Raw genomic sequence first — 23,494 nt, forward strand, 5'->3', positions numbered from 1 at the left:
ATATGGGTCTATCAGACCATTTTCTTCTACTTTGTAATATTGAAATAATGATAGAAAACACTTATGAGAAGCATATTGTTAAAAAACGCTTCTCTGACTCATCAGCAGCTTTAAAACTTACAAACATTCTAAGCAATCAGTCCATTTATAGTGCCAACTATAGCGAGGATAATGTAAATAATAAGGTGGAAAGATTTAATACTAAAGTGAGAGCTGCTGTTGACATAGTTGCACCTGAAAAGACAGTTAAAAAATCTTCTAGCATTGTTATACCATGGAAGACCAAAAGAGTGTCTGATTTAAAGAGAACATGCCATAGAGCTGAGCGTAAATGGAGGAAGACTAAACTAACTATCCATCCATTTTCTAACCTGCTGAATCCGAACACAGGGTCACGGGAGTCTCCTGGAGTAAATCCCAGCCAACACAGGGCACAAGGCAGGAAACAATCCCGGGCAGGGTGCCAACCCACCGCAGGACACACACAAACACACCCACACACCAAGCACACACTAAGGCCAATTTAGAATCGCCAATCCACCTAACCTGCATGTCTTTAGACTGTGGGAGGAAACCGGAGCGCCCGGAGGAAACCCACGCAGACACGGGGAGAACATGCAAACTCCACGCAGGGAGGACCCGGGAAGCGAACCTGGGTCTTCTAACTGCGAGGCAGCAGCGCTATCACTGCGCCACCGTGCCGCCCCTAAACTAACTATCCACTATGAAATATTTAAAGTTAAAATAACAGAATACAATAACACAGTCCGTCTTGAGAGGCGCTGCTATTTCTCCAAGATTATAAATAACAATGCTAGTAATCCCAGAGTCTTATTCTCGACGATTGATCGTCTGCTAAACCCAGGTAACTCAAAGGAATACATCCTAAGTACTTCCAGTAAAACCTGTGAGGCTATTGCTGTATTTTTCAATCAAAAAATTAATGATATTAGAAATAACATAGTATATCTCCTCAACACTAAGGATCCTCCTAAACCCCAGTATTCCGTTATAAACAAATTAAACTCTTTCACTAGGATAGATTTACCTGATTTACATAAAATAATTTCTCAACTGAAACCCTCCACCTGCATCCTTGACCCAATATCAACAAAGTTTTTCAAAGAAGTATCAGACGTACTAATTGATAATATTTTTGACATAGTAAATTCGTCATTAGATACGGGGGTCTTCCCAGACTGTCTTAAGACTGCGGTAGTTAAACCCCTACTTAAGAAAAATAATCTTGACCCCTCTGCTCTTGAAAATTTTAGACCCATCTCTAACCTGCCTTTCTTAAGTAAAATTCTAGAGAAGGCAGTCATTATGCAGTTAAATGACCACCTCAATAAACATGCTATTCTTGATAAATTTCAGTCTGGTTTTAGAACAAATCACAGCACAGAAACTGCACTCGTTAAAGTAGTAAATGACTTGCGGGTAAATGCAGACAGAGGCCATTTATCTGTTCTCATCCTCTTAGATCTGAGTGCCGCATTTGACACCATTGATCATAATATTCTTAGTAATCACCTTAGTCAATGGGTGAGCATCTCTGGCAGTGTCTTAAATTGGTTTGAATCCTACCTGGCAGGGAGAAAATTCTTTGTTAGTTGTGGTAATTACAACTCAAAGACACATGATATCCTATATGGTGTTCAACAAGGCTCTATCCTGGGTCCGCTGCTCTTCTCAATCTACATGCTTCCGTTAGGTTAGATTATCTCAGGGCACAACGTGAGCTACCACAGCTATGCTGATGACACACAGCTGTATTTATCAATAGCACCTGATGACCCCGATTCTCTTGATTCACTAACACAATGTCTGACTTGTATTTCAGAATGGATGAATAGTAACTTTCTCAAGCTAAATAAAGAGAAAACTGAAATCTTAGTGATTGGCAATAATGGATACAATGAGGCTATTAGAAATAAACTGGATACATTAGATAGATAGATAGATAGATAGATAGATAGATAGATAGATAGATAGATAGATAGATAGATAGATAGATAGATAGATAGATAGATAGATAGATAGATAGATAGATAGATAGATAGATAGATAGATAGATAGATAGATAGATAGATACTTTATTAATCCCAAGGGGAAATTCACATACTCCAGCAGTACCTTACTGATACAAAAAACAATATTAAATTAAAGATTGATAATAATGCACGTAAAAACAGACAATAACTTTGTATAATGTTAATGTTTACACCCCCGGGTGGAACTGAAGAGTCGCATAGTTTGGGGGAGGAACGATCTTCTCAGTCTGTCAGTGGAGCAGGACAGTGACAGCAGTCTGTCACTGAAGCTGCTCCTCTGTCTGGAGATGACACTGTTTAGTGGATGCAGTGGATTTTCCATAATTGATAGGAGCCTGCTGAGCGCCCGTTGCTCTGCCACAGATGTCAAACTGTCCAGCTCCATGCCAACAATAGAGCCTGCCTTCCTCACCAGTTTGTCCAGGCGTGAGGCGTCTTTCTTCTTAATGCTGCCTCCCCAGCACACTACCGCGTAGAAGAGGGCGCTCGCCACAACCATCTGATAGAACATCTGCAGCATCTTATTGCAGATGTTGAAGGACGCCAGCCTTCTAAGGAAGTATAACCGGCTCTGTCCTTTCTTACACAGAGCATCAGTATTGGCAGTCCAGTCTAATTTATCATCAAGTTGCACTCCCAGGTATTTATAGGTCTGCACCATCTGCACACAGTCACCTCTGATGATCACGGGGTCCATGAGGGGTCTGGGCCTCCTAAAATCCACCACCAGCTCCTTGGTTTTGCTGGTGTTCAGGTGTAGGTGGTTTGAGTCGCACCATTTAACAAAGTCATTGATTAGGTCCCTATACTCCTCCTCCTGCCCACTCCTGATGCAGCCCACGATAGCAGTGTCATCAGCGAACTTTTGCACGTGGCAGGACTCCGAGTTGTACTGGAAGTCCGATGTATATAGGCTGAACAGGACCGGAGAAAGTACAGTCCCTTGTGGCGCTCCTGTGTTGCTGACCACAATGTCAGACGTGCAGTTTCTTAGTTCAGTTCATTAGGATTAAAAGTCAAGACGGAGGTAAAAAGCTTAGGGGTAACTGTTGACTGTAATCTGAATTTTAAATCGCATATTAATCAGATCACTAGGACAGCATTTTTTCACTTAAGAAACATAGCAAAAGTTAGACCTCTTATATCATTGAAAGATGCTGAGAAATTAGTTCACGCGTTTGTTTTCATTCGACTAGATTACTGTAATGCAATCCTCTCAGGAATACCCAAAAAAGACATAAATCGTTTGCAACTAGTGCAGAATGCACCTGCTAGAATCCTAACCAGGAAAAGAAAATCCGAGCATATTTCTCCAGTTTTGATTTCACTACACTGGTTACCTGTGTCATTCAGGGTTGACTTTAAAATTCTGCTTATGGTTTATAAAGCCTTAAATAATCTCGCCCCATCTTATATATCGCAATGTCTGACATCTTTTATTCCAAATTGTAACCTCAGATCCTCAAATGAGTGTCTCAATTCTAAGCAAAACTTAAAAGAAGTGGTGAGGCAGCCTTTTGCTGTTATGCACCTAAAATCTGGAATAGCCTGCCAATAGGAATTCGCCAGGCTAATACAGTGGAGCACTTCAAAAAACTGCTGAAAACACATTATTTTAACATGGCCTTCTCATAGCTTCACTGTAATTTAATCCTGATACTCTGTATATCCAATTCATTATAATAACTATTCATGGTGGCTCTAAAATCTGTACTAACCCCTACTCTCTCTTCTGTTTCCTTTTCCGGTGCAAGCCACCACCATCTACTCAAAGCACCGTGATGTTCCAACAGTGATGGATTAAAAGCCAGAAGTCTGCATGACCATGATCATCAAGTCCTTCCATGAGAACCGTAAATACAAAGATGACTATTTCATTTATGTGAGGTAGAATGCCAAGAGGGGACTGGGCGGTGTCGTGGCCTGCAACCCCTGCAGATTTTATTTTTTTCTCCAGCCGTCTGGAGTTTTTTTTTTGTTTTTTCTGTCCCCCCTGGCCATCGGACCTTACTCTTTTTCTATGTTAACTAATGTTGTCTTATTTTAATTTCTTATTTTGTCTTTTATTTTTATTTTATTTTCTTCATTATGTAAAGCACTTTGATCTACTTTTTTGTATGAAAATATGCTATATAAATAAACAAGGGGGCTCTGCCCCCTGCTCGCTTCGCTCGCCTACCCCCTAAGCGTTGGGTATCCTGAAATACATTAGTCGAGCTCGTTCGTTTTGGAGCCGTGCCCGCTTTGCCCGCGGCATTTCAGAAGCGCGTTGTAGGCGCCTGCGTTCATTGATTTTATCCAGGCGGGCTCGTGTTTGTATATCCGGCAGTCGAGGTCGTTCGTTTTGAACCCGTGCCTGCTTTGCTTCCGCAGTGTCAGACGCGCGTTGTAGGTGCCTGCGTTCATTGATCTTATCCAGGCGGGCTCGTGTTTGTATCATTGAGCTGTATTGTGTTTGAATTTGGTGTAAAGCGTTCAGTGGTGTGTACAATCCCAAGCAGCACATTATTCCTAAGTTCACTCCACAGTAGTGCCACTCACAATATGGCGGTGACGCCTGCGCCTTCACTCCGCAGTAGTGCCACTCACATTATGGCGGTGACGCCTGCGCCTTCCATTCTATCTTTGTGGACCTGTGGGGCCTCCGTAGCCTCTCACGATTGACTCTGGGGTGCAGCACAAAATCCTCTTTTGTGTGTGGCTGTGTTGTTAGTCGTTAGCTATGGGCGCGTTGTTGCTTCATTTCTCATTCACGTTAGTTGAGCTCTTTCGTTCTTGGGCCGTGACTCCTTCGTTCGCAGTGGATAAGACTTCGCTTGCGGTGTATGAGACGCGTGCCTGCGCAGTACGTCTCATGGTCCCATCGCCATGTACCTGCATCCATATCCGGTTTATTCTCAGTTAGTAATATGGATGTTGTTGTTGTTGTTGTTGTAAAGACTTCGACCTTTGTCCTTTTGCATAGATATCAAGAACGCCACACACTCCTTTCCATTGATCTCATGACCCCACATGCTCTCCCTATATATCTTCCGACTTCATAGGAAGAGGTACCTAAATGATCTATATAAAATAAAAGTATTCTTATTCTTCTTATACCCTTTGAGTTGAGCCACCACCCTTGAAATTTCTGTGTATGTAACAAGTATCCATTCTGGTTGTTTACAACACATCCGCTGATTTCGTAGTCATCTGTTAGTCATCTTTTAGTACATTTTGTGTATTATATCTTTGTCTTTGTTGTTCACTTGACGTTTCTCTGGTTTCTTGATATACCTAAACAGGTTTCTGACATTTATTAACCCTGAATGCTATTTCTTTAAGTAAGAGAGAGAGGATTGGAAGCATGCGCTGATACAGCGCTTTGCCACAACCACCACACAATGAACCACCTGGATTGAGACCCAAGAGCAGCAGGTGACACCTCATCACCACACTGGAACAATGAAAGTTTTTTTTTTTTTATTATTTTTTTATTATTATTATTATTATTAAAATGGTGCCTGGAGTGCCAATCCTGCCACCAGTCCCCAGGTTTCCCCTGTAAGTTGGAGGACCTGCATGCAGAATGCTATATTTTAATATGGAAAGCATATCAAAAGCACTTTATCCTAATGGCTATGTGACCTCTTTTATTTTTCTTCCATGTGCTGATTACAAATGCAATAATATTTTGAAAACTGTGTCCTTACCAGTGATTCTAGCCCCACAAAGTTAAAAATGGCAAATTCCAAACATGAGCATATGAGGTATTGTTTTGTTTATTTTTGATTTTTTCAGGGTGTAAAAAGACAAATTTCTATTACAATTGACAATATTTAGAGTTTAATCATTTAAACTGAAGCACACATTTTAATGTTTTGAATATTTAACACAACTATTTTTGTTTATTGTGTACCACCTGAAGGAAATCATTGCATTTCTAATGAACACTCTAAATTAGGACGACTTATGCAAACTCAGACTTTTTATTATTGTTGTTGTTATTATTATTATTATTAAAAATTCCACAATTCAGTTCACTTGTTTTCTTTAATGTCATAGTTCTGCAGTGTTTTCAGCTGCATTTCTTTCCCACCACAAGGTTTCGTTTGTTATTTTTTTCATTTTACCCTTTTCTTGTTTGTTACTATTTGCTTAGATTTTCTTTATAAATATATGTAAGCAGTACTTCATGTTACAGTATTAATGAAGTTTATTATGTTAAAAAGAAAAGAGGGGCAACAAGTGAGGAAGGATGTAGAAGAGGAGTTGTGAAAAAGAAGTGATTGGTGTTTCTGAGCATTGTATGCTGTCTCATTAAAAGAACTGGCAAGTAATATACAGACTGAGGTGACTATCATGTTGTGCTTTTCTACATATCAAGGGCTCCTTTGCTAGATTTCAGTACAGTTCAGTTTTTTTCATTAGTTAACTGATGAAATTACTACCTATTTATTCAGTAATATAAGACAGACATTGGGGCAGAGAGCCTAGCGTGTCATGCTCATCAGGTGTTATGGCCTGGTAAAGCTGCATGTCATCTCCAGAGCTGTGGCAGTTCACCTTGTAATATTTAAATACTGCTTAGGTGAATACTGATAGCTATTGAGATACATCTTTATTAAATTTATTGTATTTCTTAAAAACATTATATCGATACAGACATTTCTTTTGGGGTAAGGGGTAATCTAAGCAGTAGTTCATATTAGAGTATTAATAAAGTTTATTGATTATATTAAAAGAAAGGAGGAACGACTAGTAAGGGCTGGTGTAGCAGTGGAATTGAAAAAAGAAAGAAGTTGTTGGTGTAGCTCAGCAATGTGTGTGCATTACTGCCTCATTAAAATAATTGGCATTTAGTCCATAAACTGGGGTGTCTATGAGTACTTTCTACATATCAAGGACTCCCACAATACATTATCAAAGTCACTCAAGAACCAAGAAAGAACTGACGCCAGAATCTGGTAAGGTGAAAGTAGCAGGCTCCATTCACCTGCTCTTACAGCACTGATATATGTGTAAAGTCCTCTGCTGTCATAGATCAGGGGCCAAATAGGCCATAAATCATATATTTTTGTGCATAATCTATTGGTTTACATGTGAACACTACTGGGTTATGAGTATTTACTAACTGGTTTGCAAAATCTGATTGCAAGCAAATGATCCATCTCCTCTACACTTCTCTTTTCGCTTCATGACTCTACCGGCCCTTGAGTTCCTGTTTCTTGCTTCTCCCATTGCTGCTGAAGTTTACACGAACAACCAATACAGTTTGCACGCAATATAGTTCATATGCAAACCGATAGCATATGTGTGCAAACCAATGCAGTTCACTCACAAACCAATAACAAACACAACTGAATCAATGATACACAAAAGCAAATCAATGTAGTTCATTGGCAAACCAGTAGCATACATAGACAAACCAATATAGTTATGCAGAAACCGATAATGTACAGACACAAACCAATATAATTCATATAAATGAAACCAGTATTGTATGCACACAAACTAATGAAGTATGCAGGCAAACCAATAGTAAATATTCATAAACCAATAGTGTTCTCAAGTAAACCAATAGATTATGCACAAAAATATATGATATATGGCCTGTTTGGCCCCCTCATAGTCATACCTGATACCTCCTTGTCATAATTCACACAACATGATTACATGAACTGCACACATTTCATTTGGACAACTTCAGTTTCTCACTTTTTTTGTTCAATAAACAATTACTTGTGTTCATGGAACTTTGTGCAATGTCAGCTCTCTAATATGTTTATATTTGTGTAGGCATGTTTTTTTTTCAATTACTCACCTTTTCACATATTTTTCTGATATTTTTTTCCAAGATAAAGTGTACACATATTATTTATATTTCGTAATGAATTTTCATAAATCTGCCCAGGTTCCCATATCTTTTATTGTAATACTCACATCCTTTATTGAAGCTGGATGGACTGCTGCACATTGGTACTTTATTTAAAAAGAACAGAGCTTGTGAATAAATTATACAATAGCAGATTAGTGTCTCCATATCTAGCTTTTGATAGGAATGAAAGAGTACTATTATTAGACTTCTACAAATACTGAAAATGATTTGAAAAGAAGAAAATCAGTTAAGAGCAGTGCCAGATACACTTACCCATCATGTGTGCCTTGTGAAATAACTGTTATGATTCTGTATGATGGCATATTTTTGTACATTTTCTTAAGCCTTTTTTATTAATGGCTATTTCCCAGTATGGGTTTTTGATGTGCTGAATCTGATTTTGCATGTATTTGTATCATAGAAATTGTTATTCTCAGTTGCTCTAAATTATTTTTCTGCATTTTGTTGCCATTTCGTTTTTTTCCTGGGTACCACCCTTTTTGTTTTGTCATTGCACGGCAGTTGTAGTTGTATGTGTTCTTGGAAATTATGTGGTTGAGGTCATCAACACACCACCACAACAACTGATGCATTCAATGTGTCACTATCAAAGTTTGCAGATATCAAAGAAAATCCATATCTTTGTGAGCGCATTAGTTGTGCTACTAAGATTTCCCAGTTCGGACTTTTGCTTTGATCTCCCTTACTAAAATTATTGGGTTTAGATATGGGTATCTTTGGTCTTGGTCTTTGGTTTGTTTATATTTTCTCTCCTGGTCATTCCTTTAAACTTTGCACCCATTCCTATGCAAGGATAACAAAATAATATTCTAGTATTGAACTTGCCAGTCCTGACTCAATGGATTCTTGCTCATTGCATCTCACTTAATTCCTTGTATTCCACAGTGGCTAAGACAAAAATTAGTGTTGTGGTCTCCAATGAGTACCTGTTTAATAGTAACAATGTGAATTAAACCAAAGGAAAAATGAAAAAAAGAATAACAAAACAAATCTGTGAGAGATTATTTCAGTAATATGTTTTTACTTACTGTATTTCTGTGGGTATTCTCCTTCCATTAGGTAACAGTGAATAAATGGCAACTTCTGGTTGCATCCTTTCTTATGTAGTGGGATGACTGGAAGAGGCTGGGCTTCTGGGACAGAGAAAATGCATTATCAAGGCTCTTCAGAGGTCTCCTCCTCCACTCTAGGGGTGGAAAAGATATTAGAAATTGTGTCTCACCCAAAGATGTCCCCCGGTTGACCTCATAAACTGTGCCTCCAATACACTCCAGTAGTGTGTATGCATGACACCACACTAGAATGGAGATTGCGTAGCTGGGGCAAGCTTGCGAGGTGGAGTCAAGCTAAAGTTTGAAAATGAGATTTATCAGAAAATGGAACGAACCTTAACAAGACTGATAATGTCATTTCTCAATGTAGTCTCCATTCTTCTCAATGGACTTGAGCCACCTGATTTGACAAAAGGTTTTGTCTTGTCCTCACAACCACTCGTGCACCAATTTCTTCACGTCGTCACCTGTCTTGAATCGACAACCACTCAGATGTTTTTCTAGCGGTCCAAAAAGGTGGAAATCACATGGTGCTAAATCAGACGAATGAGGAGGATGTGGCAATACCTCAAACTTCAGCTTGTCCAGACAAGATTTGGTGTTCTTAGCAGTGTGTGGGTGTGCATTGTCTTGCAGAAAACGGACTCCTTGAGACAGCAGTCCCTGCCACTTGGATCGAATAGCAGACTTCACATTGGTCTCAAGGAAGTCACAGTAACTTGCACTAGTGATTGTAGTACCCCTCGGCATGAGTAAGTGTGAATATTGATGCTGCTGGGATCAGCTGTGGTCTCTGGGATCCTGCATTTGATAAAAAGGACACAGATAATGAATGGCTGTAGAGATTAATGCTACAATAGCAAAGTCCTTATATCCATAAGCATTTAGAAAGCAGACGAAGTAAAAAAAAAAAATACCCTTGTTACAAACCATAGTCCTGTAGATCAGTATATACTAGGTAATGCTAGTTAAAGGGACATCATTTTGATGACATCAGTGATAAGAAGTAACTTCTTCAAGTTCAAGCACCCTTGTAATAAAAAAATCATGTGAAGGGAGACTCTCCATGACCAGACCACACTAGACAATGAACCATTCAACTAAAAATAATCAAGAAGTAAATAAAATTTAGCCTAAAAAAATAGGGAATATCTGGCCCTTGTAAACTGCAGCAAGAACTGATAAAACATTTTTTTTTGTATTCTCAAGTTATGCAAACGTTTAGTTCTTCACCCCAGAATGAAACAGCAACTCCTCACAGAGTTTGTTACTGTGGGAATATACTGAGTAAAATATAGATAAGGAATTAGTTTTACATTTTTGTCTCAAAAACTAATAGATAAAATGTATCTGAAGTAATGTGATATTCTGTGTTGTAAAACTGACAAAAATATGAGAAAGATTGGGATAAATGCTGTACAACTGCAGAAGCTAATTAAAGCAGAAGAGATTATACTTGATAGAAAAAGGCAAACAAAATAAATAAAACAAATAAAAGCTAACAGGAGTATGGTGAATATGATGTGCAGATTACCTGTATAGAAACTCAATAAGCAGAATAAATTTGAGTTGAAATAGTAGTGGCAGATGAAAGAGAAATCATTTTAGCAAGTGATTTTAATTGCTCTTTAGAAGGAACAATTACCAAAACGGAATACAAATCTCATACGGCAAAATATATACTTAATTTAACTCATATTTTCAAGTAGGTGATAAAATAAGAGAGCAGTAAAGGGTCAGTTTTGTTTCCATAAAAAAAAACAACAATAATTCAAAATTGTTATTTATACTTAGTCCAATCTGAGTGAGAAAAACAAACCTATTAAAGGCATAATCAGTGAAGTGTGGGAATTAAATGTGAGAATGCAAGAAAAATAAAAAGTAACAAAGACATTCAATTAGTCAAATCAGTAATCATGTACATTAAAAGAATGGTTAGCCATATAAAGGAAGTGGTGCTAGGTGGTAAAACCGAAACTGCACAAATTTTTTCAAACAACAGGAAAATGGATAAGGCCTGAATGATGGGAAATAAAACAACTGAAAAGAGGCCTGAAACCAGCTTAGCATTTGGAGAAGTGTGGGCTTAAAACAGTGAAGCAAATAAGGATGACTAAAAAGAAGTGTAAATTATACTTTTTTAACAGACATAACAGAAATTAATAAAATTCAAGAGTAGCATAGGTGACTTAAAGGAAAAGGAAAATGCTTGTGAGTTTTCTTTAGAAAGATTAAAGAAAAGAATGAAAAGAGTGCAACAGAAGAATTGCTGGATAAGAATGGGTTGTAAAAAGGTGACAAAAAAGTATTGCTCAAAATGGAAAACATAATCAAAATCTAAACAAGTATAGAAATATGGATAAAAAATGTTTGTGAGAATTTATTTTTGTAATGTTATAGTGTTCTATTACTATCCACAATTATAAAAAAAGTATACAAATCAAAAGGTAGTAAGTTTATTTAAAATGTAAGAAGAAAGAAGCACTGGTTTGTGATTAAATGCCTTAAAGTTTTAGTTGAACTTTTGGGGAAAAAATAAACAATATTTTATAGGTGTAAAAAGAGAATTTACCTTAGGAATAAATTGTCCACACAATAAAAACTAGTACTTTTATTGAGTAGTATACAGTATAAATATAAATGTGATTTTACTGTGACCTTTAGTGGAGATTCACTGACACATCTACAAGTATTAACAAACACAGGCGTTTGATCTAGAACACAGCTGTCAAACTCCAGTGTTAGAGGGCCACAGTGGCTGCAGGTTTTCATTCTAACACTTTCCTAATCAGTGATCAGGTTTCACTGATAATTACCTTCTTAATAGCCCCTTGTTTTTAAGGATTTAGTCCTCTGAATTAATTCTTTTCATAATTAAATGGTAGCCAAACAGAAATGAGACATAAAATTAGCTGACAGATGACCAGGTAAATTGGGGCTTCAGACTCCAAACAGTTTCACTCCAACCAGGTTCTTAATGAGGAACTGAGTTTTGCTGTTAATTAAACTCGTTATTTGTTGCTGCTCTCATCCTGCTGCATCAGACATCCAAAAGTGTTGATTTTTTGGTTTGGTGACCTCGGAGATCAACCTTACAAAGACCTCCACCTTTCTTTATTTCCAGTGGTCATGTGGAATCTTCTTTTGTGTCTCATTATTGTTTGGCTAATAATTAAGGAAAAAGAAACAACTAAAGGGGCCTGAGCCAAGTTAATTAAAACTAAGGCAAAAGAAGTTAATTAGCAGCCAAATACTGATCACTAACTAAGAAGGTGGTTAGAATTAAACCCTACAGCCACTGTGGCCCTCCAGGACTGGAGTTTGACACCCCTGATCTAGAATGTATTTTTTAAATGGTGAGAAGGCTGCTGTCAGAAGATGCCAGTTGTCTAACATGTAGGTATGAAGTAAACAATGAAAACCACTGACCTGGGATGTTGAAATAACTTTGTTGAAACACTGAGAAGGATGGCTGTTTAAATGAGAGGAGGCAAACGTTTAACCCAATATTTCTATATTGAATGAAAGGTTGGACTCAACCAAAATCCATTAGTATTGTGATGTATTTTTAAAACTCACAGGTGTGTCAAGCAAAAGCATGACTTCACAGCAGGAAATTGTGGGGATCTAGCAAGACAAAGTCAAGACTTCTGACTTATCTTGGAGATCTCAACAGGAGCATTTTTGTTTTGCTTATGCTAGATGTAGACTGAACATTCAACTTTTGAAGAGCAATACTGTAGCTGCTTCTGAAAGTTTTCTCCTGGTACAGATTAGACCACGTGCCGACTAATGTTTGAAGAGTATTTATTTGCTCTCTCTCTCTATTTTTTACAGCTCTCAAACACTGTGAAAAACTAAAATAAAATAAAGCTAGTTAAGTAAACAATAAATAAGTTACAGAGGTGTAGGGATAACAAAATTAAGACATACCACGTGGACCTTCTGACCAGAAATTTCAGGAGACTTTATTACAGTCTCTCTGATAGCACACTCATTTCCATCTTATTAAAACGAAACACCTTTCTTCAGCTTAACGTCCATTAAGTGTCTCACTATGTGCATTTCCGCTCCACCAATGAACCTTGTCACATGACCACAGCACCCATCTGTTCAGACCAACTTTGTATATTTATGTACAAATACATTGAGATTCAAAAATAAATAAATTTACAATTAGAAAAGAAAATATTATCTACAAACTCAAGTATCAAACTTAAGTATATATACACATACATTTTGCAACAGCTACAAACACTTTCTGAAATTCATGCAGTGAAAAGCCTAAAATGATAGATATGAGCAAAGGTGGAGTTTAATGGGGGGACTAAGGAGCCTGGCTTCCCCAACGTAGTAATAAATAATAAAAGTGTGTCACGTATGAGCACTTAGGGAGCAGCTTAAAGACCCGATGAGCAGCACAAAATCGCACGTCAGGGGTTGATGGCAGTGTACTAACTCACTCTCTTTGTTCCGATAGGAAAGATGAGAAAACGCCACCTTGAATTCACCTGAAAACCCTAGCCAGCAGACCAAGCCACTTCCGGGTTCCTTCCTTCCCTCTGGTCCCCCAAAGATGGCGTCACCACATCCCATCTACCTCAGCGGCTCGTTTCCCAGCATTCTTTTTCCATTTCCGTCCCCACAGTATAAAATGTCCGCCAATCATTGTACCAGTTGACTGTACTGAACTTTTCATGTCTGACCCATATTTTTGCAAGCACCGGTTTCTACACTATATAGGTATGGATTCCCCAACTCTTAAATGTAGTGTTTGTACTTTCTTTTACAGTGGCGTAGCCGGCAGGATCCAGTCCGAAGATGTTAGAAAGACAGGACCTAAATACATTCTTGACCACCATCATGTCCGAGCTCCAAAATGTGAAGCTGGAGCTTGCTACCACTCGGACGGAGCTGGCGGAGACCAAGACCCGATCAGCGGCAGCAGAAGCGGTAAAGCCACAGTCTGCATAGCCTCCACCACCTCCGATAGTTCCACTCATGGACTTAGACGACATACAGTCGTATTTGCTGATATTTACGAGGACTGCCTCTCGAAATCAGTGGCCAAGGGCGGAATGGGCACACATTCTAGTGCCGTACCTAAAGGGTGCTACACAGCTGGCTTATTATGACCTTCCTGAGGAGAAGGCCGCTGATTACGACCTTTTGAGGGCCGAGATCTTTAAACGGTATGGCGTGACCTTGGGCCACAGTGGTTGGCTCAGAAAATGAGTGTAACCTGTGTACATGGGGTGACCAGAATGTATTGGTCCGCAAAGTGCTTTATAACCTGGGAGGGCAATCCCAAACAGCTGCTCGTGGACGTCCTGCCCAATCCCCCTATCCAGTTATATTGGGACGTGTCTGGTCGGAAACTAAAAGTGGTAAGCTCGACCCCACTCCTAGGAATAACTTGGGTCTAATTATAGACAGACAAGAAGCCATCCCAGCTCCTCCCACACCACGCAACTTCTGATGACGTGGGCTAACGGGCGTGGGACTCCTCCTTTGTCGGACCTTGACCCGGAACTAAACCCGGGCGACCACCACCAAGATCCTTCATCCAGCCTAGACTTTCAGTTTCGGTATACGCCGGCTTCATTTAAAAGAGAACAATGGAACGATGATTCCCTGAAGTTTGCCAGGAATGCTATCGTTTCCATCGACGGGCAGGCCCCGGAAACTCCCCTACCACAAGGACCCTACTTTGTACTGAAAAATGATCTGCTGTATCAGATAGCAGAACACGAGGCTGAGGTTAGGACGTTGCTGTTAGTACCGCAAACCTACCGGTGGGAGGTCTGCAAGCTAGCACACGCCCACCTCCTAGGCTCGCATCTTGGGGCCAAGAAGACATTGGACAGAGTGAAACTCAGGTTCTTTTGGCCAGGAATAAACGAGGACGTTTGACATTTTTGTCAGTCCTGTCCGGAATGTCAACTACATCAGATACCCAGGCTGGACCGTGCTTCTCTAGTTTCGATTCCCTTTATTGATATACCCTTTGAAAGGATTGGCGTTGATCTCGTAGGCCCCTTGGAACCCTCAACGAGAGGCCATGAGTACATCTTAGTTATGGTTGACTATGCTACCCGATTCCCAGAGGCCATTCCCATGTAAACAGCAAATACAAACAACATCGCATGGGAACTTGTAGGGCTCTTTTCCCGAGTATGTATACCTAAGAGAAGTCCTTACAGACCAAGGTACACCTTTTACATCGGATACATTCAGGGAGGTTGCCAAGTTACTCCGTATTAAGCATCTTAAGACGTCTGTTTATCACCCACAGATGGATGGGTTAGTGGAAAGGTTTAACCAAACCCTCAAACAGATGCTCCACAAAGTAGTCAGCGAGGACAGTAGGAACTGGGACCAACTCCTACCACTTGTACTTTTTGCTTACCGGGAGGTTCCGCAAGCCTCCACGGGGTTTTCCCCTTTTGAATTATTGTACGGGCGACAACCCCGGGGTATCTTGGACATCCTAAAAGAAGGATGGGAAGGAGAGACCCTTCCCTCCACCAAGATCTTAGAGTATATCGCGCAGTCACACGTTAGATTGGCAAAAATCTGACCTCTGCTAAAAAAACACATGACAAAAGCTCAATCAGTGCAGGTGCGGAATTACAATAGAAACACCTCCCTACAGGAGTTTCAGCCAGGAGACCGTGTTATGGTGCTCATGCCCATTTTCCACTCTAAATTCTTGGCTCATTGGCAGGGCTCATACAAGGTTAAAGAAAGAAAAGGGCTTGTCAACTATTTGGTGAAACAGCCAAACCATCGACCGAGCGAGCGGGTATATCACATCAACTTGTTAAAGTCGTGGAAGGACAGGGAACACCCTCTCTCTGGCCCGACCCACTCCCTTTTCTCGAAAACATTTGTCTTTAACCCCAATTTGAGTCCCCACCAATGACAGGAGCTGGAGTCTGTGATCCTGTCTGCCCCGGTAGTGGACAGTGAGGCACTCGGCTGCACCTCGCTGATTCAGCATGACATTGTGACGGACCCCGGGGTGATCATCAGAGAATGCCCCTATCACCTCCCGGAAGCAAAATGTGCGGAGGTGGAGTTAGAAGTCCAACGTATGTTAGATATGGACATCATTGAGGAAAGTCACAGCCCGTGGTCCAGTCCCATCGTCCTTGTTTCTAAGCCCGATGGGTCATGGAGATTTTGCAACAACTTTCGGCGTCTCAAACAAGTCTCCAAATTTGACACATATCACATGCCCCGTGTGGATGAGCTCCTTGTGCGATTGGGGAATGTGCGTTGTCTGACTGCTCTTGACATGACTAAGGAATACTGGCAAATTCCATTAACAGCATCTGCGAAGGAAAAAACAGCGTTTAGTACCCCTAGCGGACACTGGCAGTACAAGGTCCTCCCATTTGGATTGCACGTTGTGCCAGTGACCTTTCAGTGTCTGGTAGACAGAGTGCTAAAACCCCACCAGTCCTACTGTGCCGCCTACCTCGATGACGTGGTCATTTTTTCTGACACCTAAGAGGAACATGTACTGCAGAGTTACTACCGCTGGTTTGTGCGTCGTTTTTCCGAGAGAGCCATGTCCTTGATGAATCTGAAAAATAAAAGGGCCCCTTTCAATGTGGTGTGGGATGACCTGATGAAATGAGCATTCCGTGACTGAAAGATGGCCCTTACAACGGCACCGATATTGAAGACTCCTGATTTTTCTTTACCTTTTATCCTCTAGACTAATGTTTCGGACACAGGTTTGGGTGCCGTGTTGAACCAAAGCATCGATGGTGTCAAACATCCCGTGATGTACCTAAACCGGAAACTGCTGGGCCTGGAATCAAGGTATGCAGTGGTAGAACGGGAGGCACTGGTGACAAAGTGGGCGGTGACCCAACTGCGGTACTACCTGCTGGGTCGAAAGTTCACCCTTGTGACGAACCATGCTGCCCTCCAGTGGATGGCTGTACATAGGGAGTCGAACCCTTGGGTTACCAGGTGGTTTTTGGACCTGCAGCCATATAGGTTCACAGTCGTTTATCGTCGGGGTGCCTTCCAGGTTAATGCCGATGCTCTCTCTCGTGTTTACGACCTCTCCTTTGGGTTGCCCGACCCAATGGGTCTGGGCTGAAGGGGGGGATGGAGGGTTTGCATCCCTCACAAGCACTTAGGGAGCAGCTTATAGACTCAACGAACAGTGCGAAATTGCACGTCAGGGGACGACGGCAGTGTACTAACCACTCTCTTTGTTCCGACAGGAAATACGAGAAAACGTCATCTTGAATTCACCCGAAAACCTTAGCCAGCAGACCAAGCCACTTCAGGGTTCCTTCCTTCCCTCTGGTCCCCCAATGATGACATCACCACATCCTATCTACCTCAGCGGCTCCTTTCCCAGCATTCCCTTTCCATTTCCGTCTCCACAGTATAAAATGTCCGCCGATCATTGTACCGGATGTCTGTACTGAACTTTTCATGTCTGACCCATATTTTTGCAAGCACCGGATCCTACAGTATACCGGATTCCCCAACTCTTAAACCGTAGTGTTTGTGCTTTCTTTTACAAGTGTAATAATGTAATAACGAGTCATGAAATGAGGTGCTGTTTGTTACCATAACAGAAATAGAACATACAAAACATTTACAACATAATAAAATAATAAATAAAGCAATTTGGTCAGGTGATTTGCAGACTGATTTTTATATAACCTTAGGAACAAAGCAATGTTTATCCTATATTACACAGTTTAAATTTATACATAGAGTATACTATATAATGTGTTTTCATCCTGATTCTTTTTGCCATCTTTGCTCCTATGGTGTGCCTGGCACATTCATGTACAGTACAGTATATGCACTGGCACTAACCCCTGTCCTGATCTTCTGTTCATTATCATCATAGGCTCTTATGGTAGAAGCCATCCCCCCTCGTGACGATGCAGGTCTGCTCCATGCTCCCACTTCCTTTTGGGAGCTCTTGAACCCAACAGAGTCAGTAATGTAACCAGATGAGGACACCAAACGAATCAAGGGGAAGGTGCAAAACAGTGTCCAAATAAAGTGCTGTGCTCAAAGTCAATTAATAAATAATCCAAAACCAGGGTGAAACGTGGATGTTAAAATAATCCAATAAACAAATCCAATTTAAACAAGGTTAAAACAACAATGGCTGGAAGCAGTCCTTTAAAAAACCCGGTGCCTTCTTTAACTGGTGGCTCTCCTGCTTCTCCCATCCAGGCCCTGCAACAGGGGAGTCGCCCAACCTGCAGCTGACCTTCTCCTACTGGTCTGGTAGCTTTCTGAGCTCTGACTCCGTACAGCTCCCTCCAGACCAAGACTCGGGTTCCCCAGCGACCACAGCACTCACGCTGGGGCTTCAACTTCCCAAGTCTCCGACTCCTGCTGCCTTCTGCGGCCTTATATGGCAAGCCGTCCTCGATCGTGGTCACTCCTGCTCCTGTGCAGGAGTGACCCAATCCATCCGCCCCCGAGTGCCGGCTAAACACCCCAATATGTCTCACTTCCCAGCTGCCTATCGTTATTACTGTGAGCCTGCTCTCTCTAGCTCGCTCCTGCACTGGCACCTTCTCCAGCCTTCTTCCTTTTCTCCTTTTTAACCTCCATCCTTTTCTTTTTTCGTCTCCCCTTCTGCACTTGCGCTTCACCTATTTATAATGGGGACGTGGCACAGGTGTGGCAATTAGCAGCTCCTGGCATCAATTACGGCAATCAAACATATAATGTCCCCCGACCGCTATCAGACTGGACAAAGGCAGAACCGTAACAACAAACAGTTTCTTCACAGTTCTTTCGCTGGCTAATAGACTGCTGCACCACAACGCAACTCTGCTTGGCACCATAAAGTAAAATGGGATGGGAACTTTCACCTGCAGCTCAAGTCTCTTCAGTATGTATGCAGTTTTCCATGCTAGTGTTTAGATCTGGCAGTGCCATGCTGATAGTGTATGTGCCCAAAATGAAGAAGCCTTTGAATTCAATCTGTAACACCCTGTGTAAATTTTGCTACATGTAAAATATATCGCTGAAGGGATATAAACAGACACACAAATGCTGGTGAATCATGTCTTCTTGGTATCTTGTTGTCACTTGAATTTTTTGTTATTAAGTTTTATTATTGAATAAAAGCACACTTGTCTCTTTATACCTTTGCAAAAGTGTTTATTTTATATTCATGTAACCATTTGAATGAGATCAAATCTGTCTCTGCCTCTAGCGCATGTACACACACATTCATACATGAAAATGTCCCTATTTTAAAATGCTATGCCATTTGAACATGAGTTTGTCATTTGAACATGTTTTTTTTTTTTGATCCTACCCGTACTTGGCATTTTTCTTTGGTTATATTGTTGAATAAAAGCGCACATGTTTATTTGATACTTGGACTAAAGTCTTCATGAATTATACACTTCATGTCATTATTGCAAAACCATGGAAAAAGTTTTTTTTTAGGTATGTGTTCAGCATTTCTTGCCTCGCATTTCCTGTCATCCTACATTTACCCAGATTGTTGTAGAAACAGAACACACATGAAATGTATGTATTCAAAATAACAATATATTATTTACCCTATACAACTCCGGGCACCTCACACCCAGATAAAGTCACTTGAACTAGGAGAACTTCAGCTGCATCAGTGGGGGCGATGAGATAGCAGGCTGTTTGCTGCTTGTGCTGATTGACACATTTACAAAACAAACACGCTGATGGAGAGGTGCGAAGGAATTTAAGGTGGCCTGGGATTATGACTTTTTTTGTAGGCTTCAGGGATTCTAGTGTTAAAGTAAGCTGGTATATGTAGTAAAGAAGACAAGAAAGATAAGGTTTTCTTTGGAGGCATTGACCAAAAAAGAAAAATGGTAGTAGAACTACTTAAACTCCAGGATCCAGGTATGTTTTACTATCAATTTATACCACTAACCTTTAGATTTAACAAATTAATAATTCATAAATAATTTTTATTTGTCTCCTTCAGAGTAAAGGGGTTCAGCCTGTTGTACTTACAAGCCCAGTGCCCCAACACATTCACAAAGTTGAATGACTTTCCCAGAGCTGGACAGAAATCAGTTTCCTTTCTTGGAGAGTCAAATCCAAAATCTACTGAGCTGGTTGGGTTTAACCATAAAGGTTTCTGTTCCTTCCTGAATCTAAATGCATTTGCTTACTCTTGTAAAGGGAGAAAGAGTCCCAGTTACATACAAAGAGTAAGGATCAAAAGTGTAAATTGAAATATCTCCTTCTTTTTTGAATTCATGCAGAACAAGCTCTTTTGCAATCCAGAAGTTACTGTTTCCAGTACTGACACCAGGAATGATGAAAGAAACAAATTTCAACCTTTGTTTAGCAAAAGTGTGTAGAATGCTTCACAAAAACTTGCTAGGCAAACAAAATACACAATAACATTTTAACCATGGCAAATTACGCTTTTATAGATAGAATGTGTAAATTAAAGCTTTAAAATAACCCAATCACAATACATTCTAATGATCTCGTAACTATACAGGTTAGGTATGTATTTCATCAGTAGACTAAGTAATGGTAGCTAATATTCTTGACATGGCAAATATTATTAAGGCTCAAAAGGGTAGCAGCTGAGCAGAAGACATCAGTCTCTTACCTTTGAGAAGATTTCAGGATATTTGAGATAAGCACATATTGTACAAATAACAATTCACATATCCAATTATGTAAACAGTTAAATACACTGGAATTCCACAGTATGACCATTTCACATTTCACATAGGAGGAAAAACCTAAGTAGAATATGGGGTATGTTATTTCATAAGCACATTTTGACTTTGTTATCTTGTGAAAGCCACATTCAATTTTATTAGGAATTAACAATAAGTGTGACCCCAGTAGGCAGAAGTATTGTTCCTAGAGAGAGCAAGCCGGTATTCATAATGTCATCCATAGTATCATTTTAAGGACTGTCCAGAATTTTCTATGTATTTTTGTAAATGTATGTTTTGGGAAATACTGTACAATCAAGCAGATAAAATTTGCAGAACATATACAAAAAATTACTTCAAAATCAATCTAGGAAAAACACCAGAGAATTTACAAAAAATAAAACAGAAAAAACAAAACAAGAATTCAATGCCCACACAAAGGAAAGATAAAGAGAGGAGATCCAAGAGTAGGGAAAAAATGTCTTTTTTCCCCTTTATAAATGCTTAATCAAAATTTCTTTAATTAAGTCTTGGTATGTTTTAAAAAAAGTTCCTCAAAGTTACAATTTGATTTTTTTTTCCAGTTTTAAATTCAGAACATCAGTCACCAGCTGACTTTTAGAAGCTGTGTCGGGATTCTTCCAGTTAATCAAGATACATCTACGTGATAGCACTACACTATAAGTCATTACAATCAATTTGTCCTTATCCTCTTTAAGCCCATCTGGGAGTACAGTAATCCCTCCTCCATCGCGGGGGTTGCGTTCCAGAGCCACCCGCGAAATAAGAAAATCCGCGAAGTAGAAACCATATGTTTATATGGTTATTTTTATATTGTCATGCTTGGGTCACAGATTTGCGCAGAAACACAGGAGGTTGTAGAGAGACAGGAACGTTATTCAAACACTGCAAACAAACATTTGTCTCTTTTTCAAAAGTTTAAACTGTGCTCCATGACAAGACAGAGATGACAGTTCAGTCTCACAATTAAAAGAATGCAAACATATCTTCCTCTTTAAAGGAGCAAACAAATCAATAGGGCTGTTTGTCTTTTAAGTATGCGAAGCACCGCGGCACAAAGCTGTTGAAGGCGGCAGCTCACACCCCCTCCGTCAGGAGCAGAGAGAGAGAGAGAGAGAGAGAGAGACAGATAAAAAAATCAATACGTGCCCTTCGTGCTTTTAAGTATGCGAAGCACCGTGCAGCATGTCACTTCACGAAGCAGCTGCACACAGAAGGTAGCCAACGTGAAGATAATCTTTCAGCATTTTTAGACGAGTGTCCGTATCGTCTAGGTGTGCGAACAGCCCCCCTGCTCAATCCCCCTACGTCAGGATCAGAAAAAGTCAGCGCAAGAGAGAGAGAGAGAGAGAGAGAAAAGTAAGCTGGGTAGCTTCTCAGCCATCTGCCAATAGCGTCCCTTGTATGAAATCAACTGGGCAAACCAACTGAGGAAGCATGTACCAGAAATTAAAAGACCCATTGTCCGCAGAAATCCGCGAACCAGCAATAAATCCGCGATATATATTTAAATATGCTTACATATAAAATCCGCGATAGAGTGAAGCCGCGAAAGGCGAAGCGCGATATAGCGAGGGATCACTGTACACCAGATATAGCTATTAACGGAATAGGAGTGATTGTGACACCAAGGCTGTCTGATAAATATTTTAAGATTTTGCCCAAAATTACATTAATTTTGTGCATTCCCAAAACAAATGGCATAGTGATGCTGGAGAAAAAGAAGATGGCAACATTACACCTTCACTTTCTATCACCCTTCCAATGATCTAGTTAGGTCAATTAAGGTTGGGGACCATGCACTGGTACGTCACGTTGCTGCACCCACCAAACGATAAAACAGCTTCCATTAATCCATTTATAGAATCTTCTTAATCCATTAAAAAACATAAAAAAAAACAACCCATATATAATTTTGGGGATTTGAGAGGAAAATCAGCATTTATAAAAACTACGTGCAGTCCTGGGGATAATGACAAAGCTTGATATAGACAATAACAGAGCTGGAAAAGTAGCCTTCTGAGGCTATAAAGACGCTGGCCACTATGCTACCACAGTGCCTACTATATCATGCTTTAGTAATCGCCTTTCTTTGCTGTGTTTTAAGAAGCTGTGTACATATAATTTGTTTCTGATTGTTTCTGTAACTTTTCACATTATATTCTTTCATTTTTTGCTGACATTTAATAAAAATGTTTAGTTTTTTTTATATTCTTTAGATGTTAATTACCCTTCACCTTTTTTCTTTCTTTATAATCAATTGGTTGATCATCTTAATTTCAATAATTTATTTGAGATCTACCAATTTAGCTTTCGGAGTTTTCATGGTGTTGAGATAGCCCTCCTGAAAGTATTTAATGATATCTCTCTTATTACTGACTCAGGTGGTGCTTCAGTTCTTGCCCTCCTAGACCTATCTGCAGCTTTTGATACTATTGACCATGAGATCTTGCTGTTGTGGCTTGAACATCTAGTGGGGTATTGCACTGGCAATCGGAAGGTTGCCGATTCGAATCCCGTAAAATGCCAAAAGGGACTCTGCTCTGTTGGGCCCTTGAGCAATGCCCTTAACCTGAAATTGCTAAGCGCTTTGAATAGTGAGAAAAGCGCTATATAAATGCAAAGAATTATTATTATTATTAACTGGTTCAGGTCATATCTTGCTGTTAGACACTGTGTGACGAGCCCCGGACACAGGCAGGCAGACATGTTTTACTCACCACCACATGTTTATTTACACTACTATATACAATGTTCAGTGCCACATAAACCCCAATCTTCCCCAAAGTCCAGGCCAACCACACTGCC

General features: G+C 40.1%; 1 long non-coding RNA gene across 1 annotated transcript in view; it reads left to right on the top strand.

The window, feature by feature from the left end:
• Positions 1-712: 712 nt before the first annotated feature.
• The window catches only part of LOC127528859 (uncharacterized), a 29,500-nt gene continuing 6,718 nt past the window's right edge, over positions 713-23,494 (top strand). Inside the window, exon 1 of the long non-coding RNA XR_007935464.1 lies at positions 713-1,714. This is a non-coding gene — a long non-coding RNA (uncharacterized LOC127528859). The remainder of the gene's footprint in view (positions 1,715-23,494) is intronic.

Source organism: Erpetoichthys calabaricus, chromosome 7 (genome assembly GCF_900747795.2).
Source record: "Erpetoichthys calabaricus chromosome 7, fErpCal1.3, whole genome shotgun sequence".
Classification (NCBI taxonomy): Eukaryota; Metazoa; Chordata; class Cladistia; order Polypteriformes; family Polypteridae; genus Erpetoichthys; species Erpetoichthys calabaricus.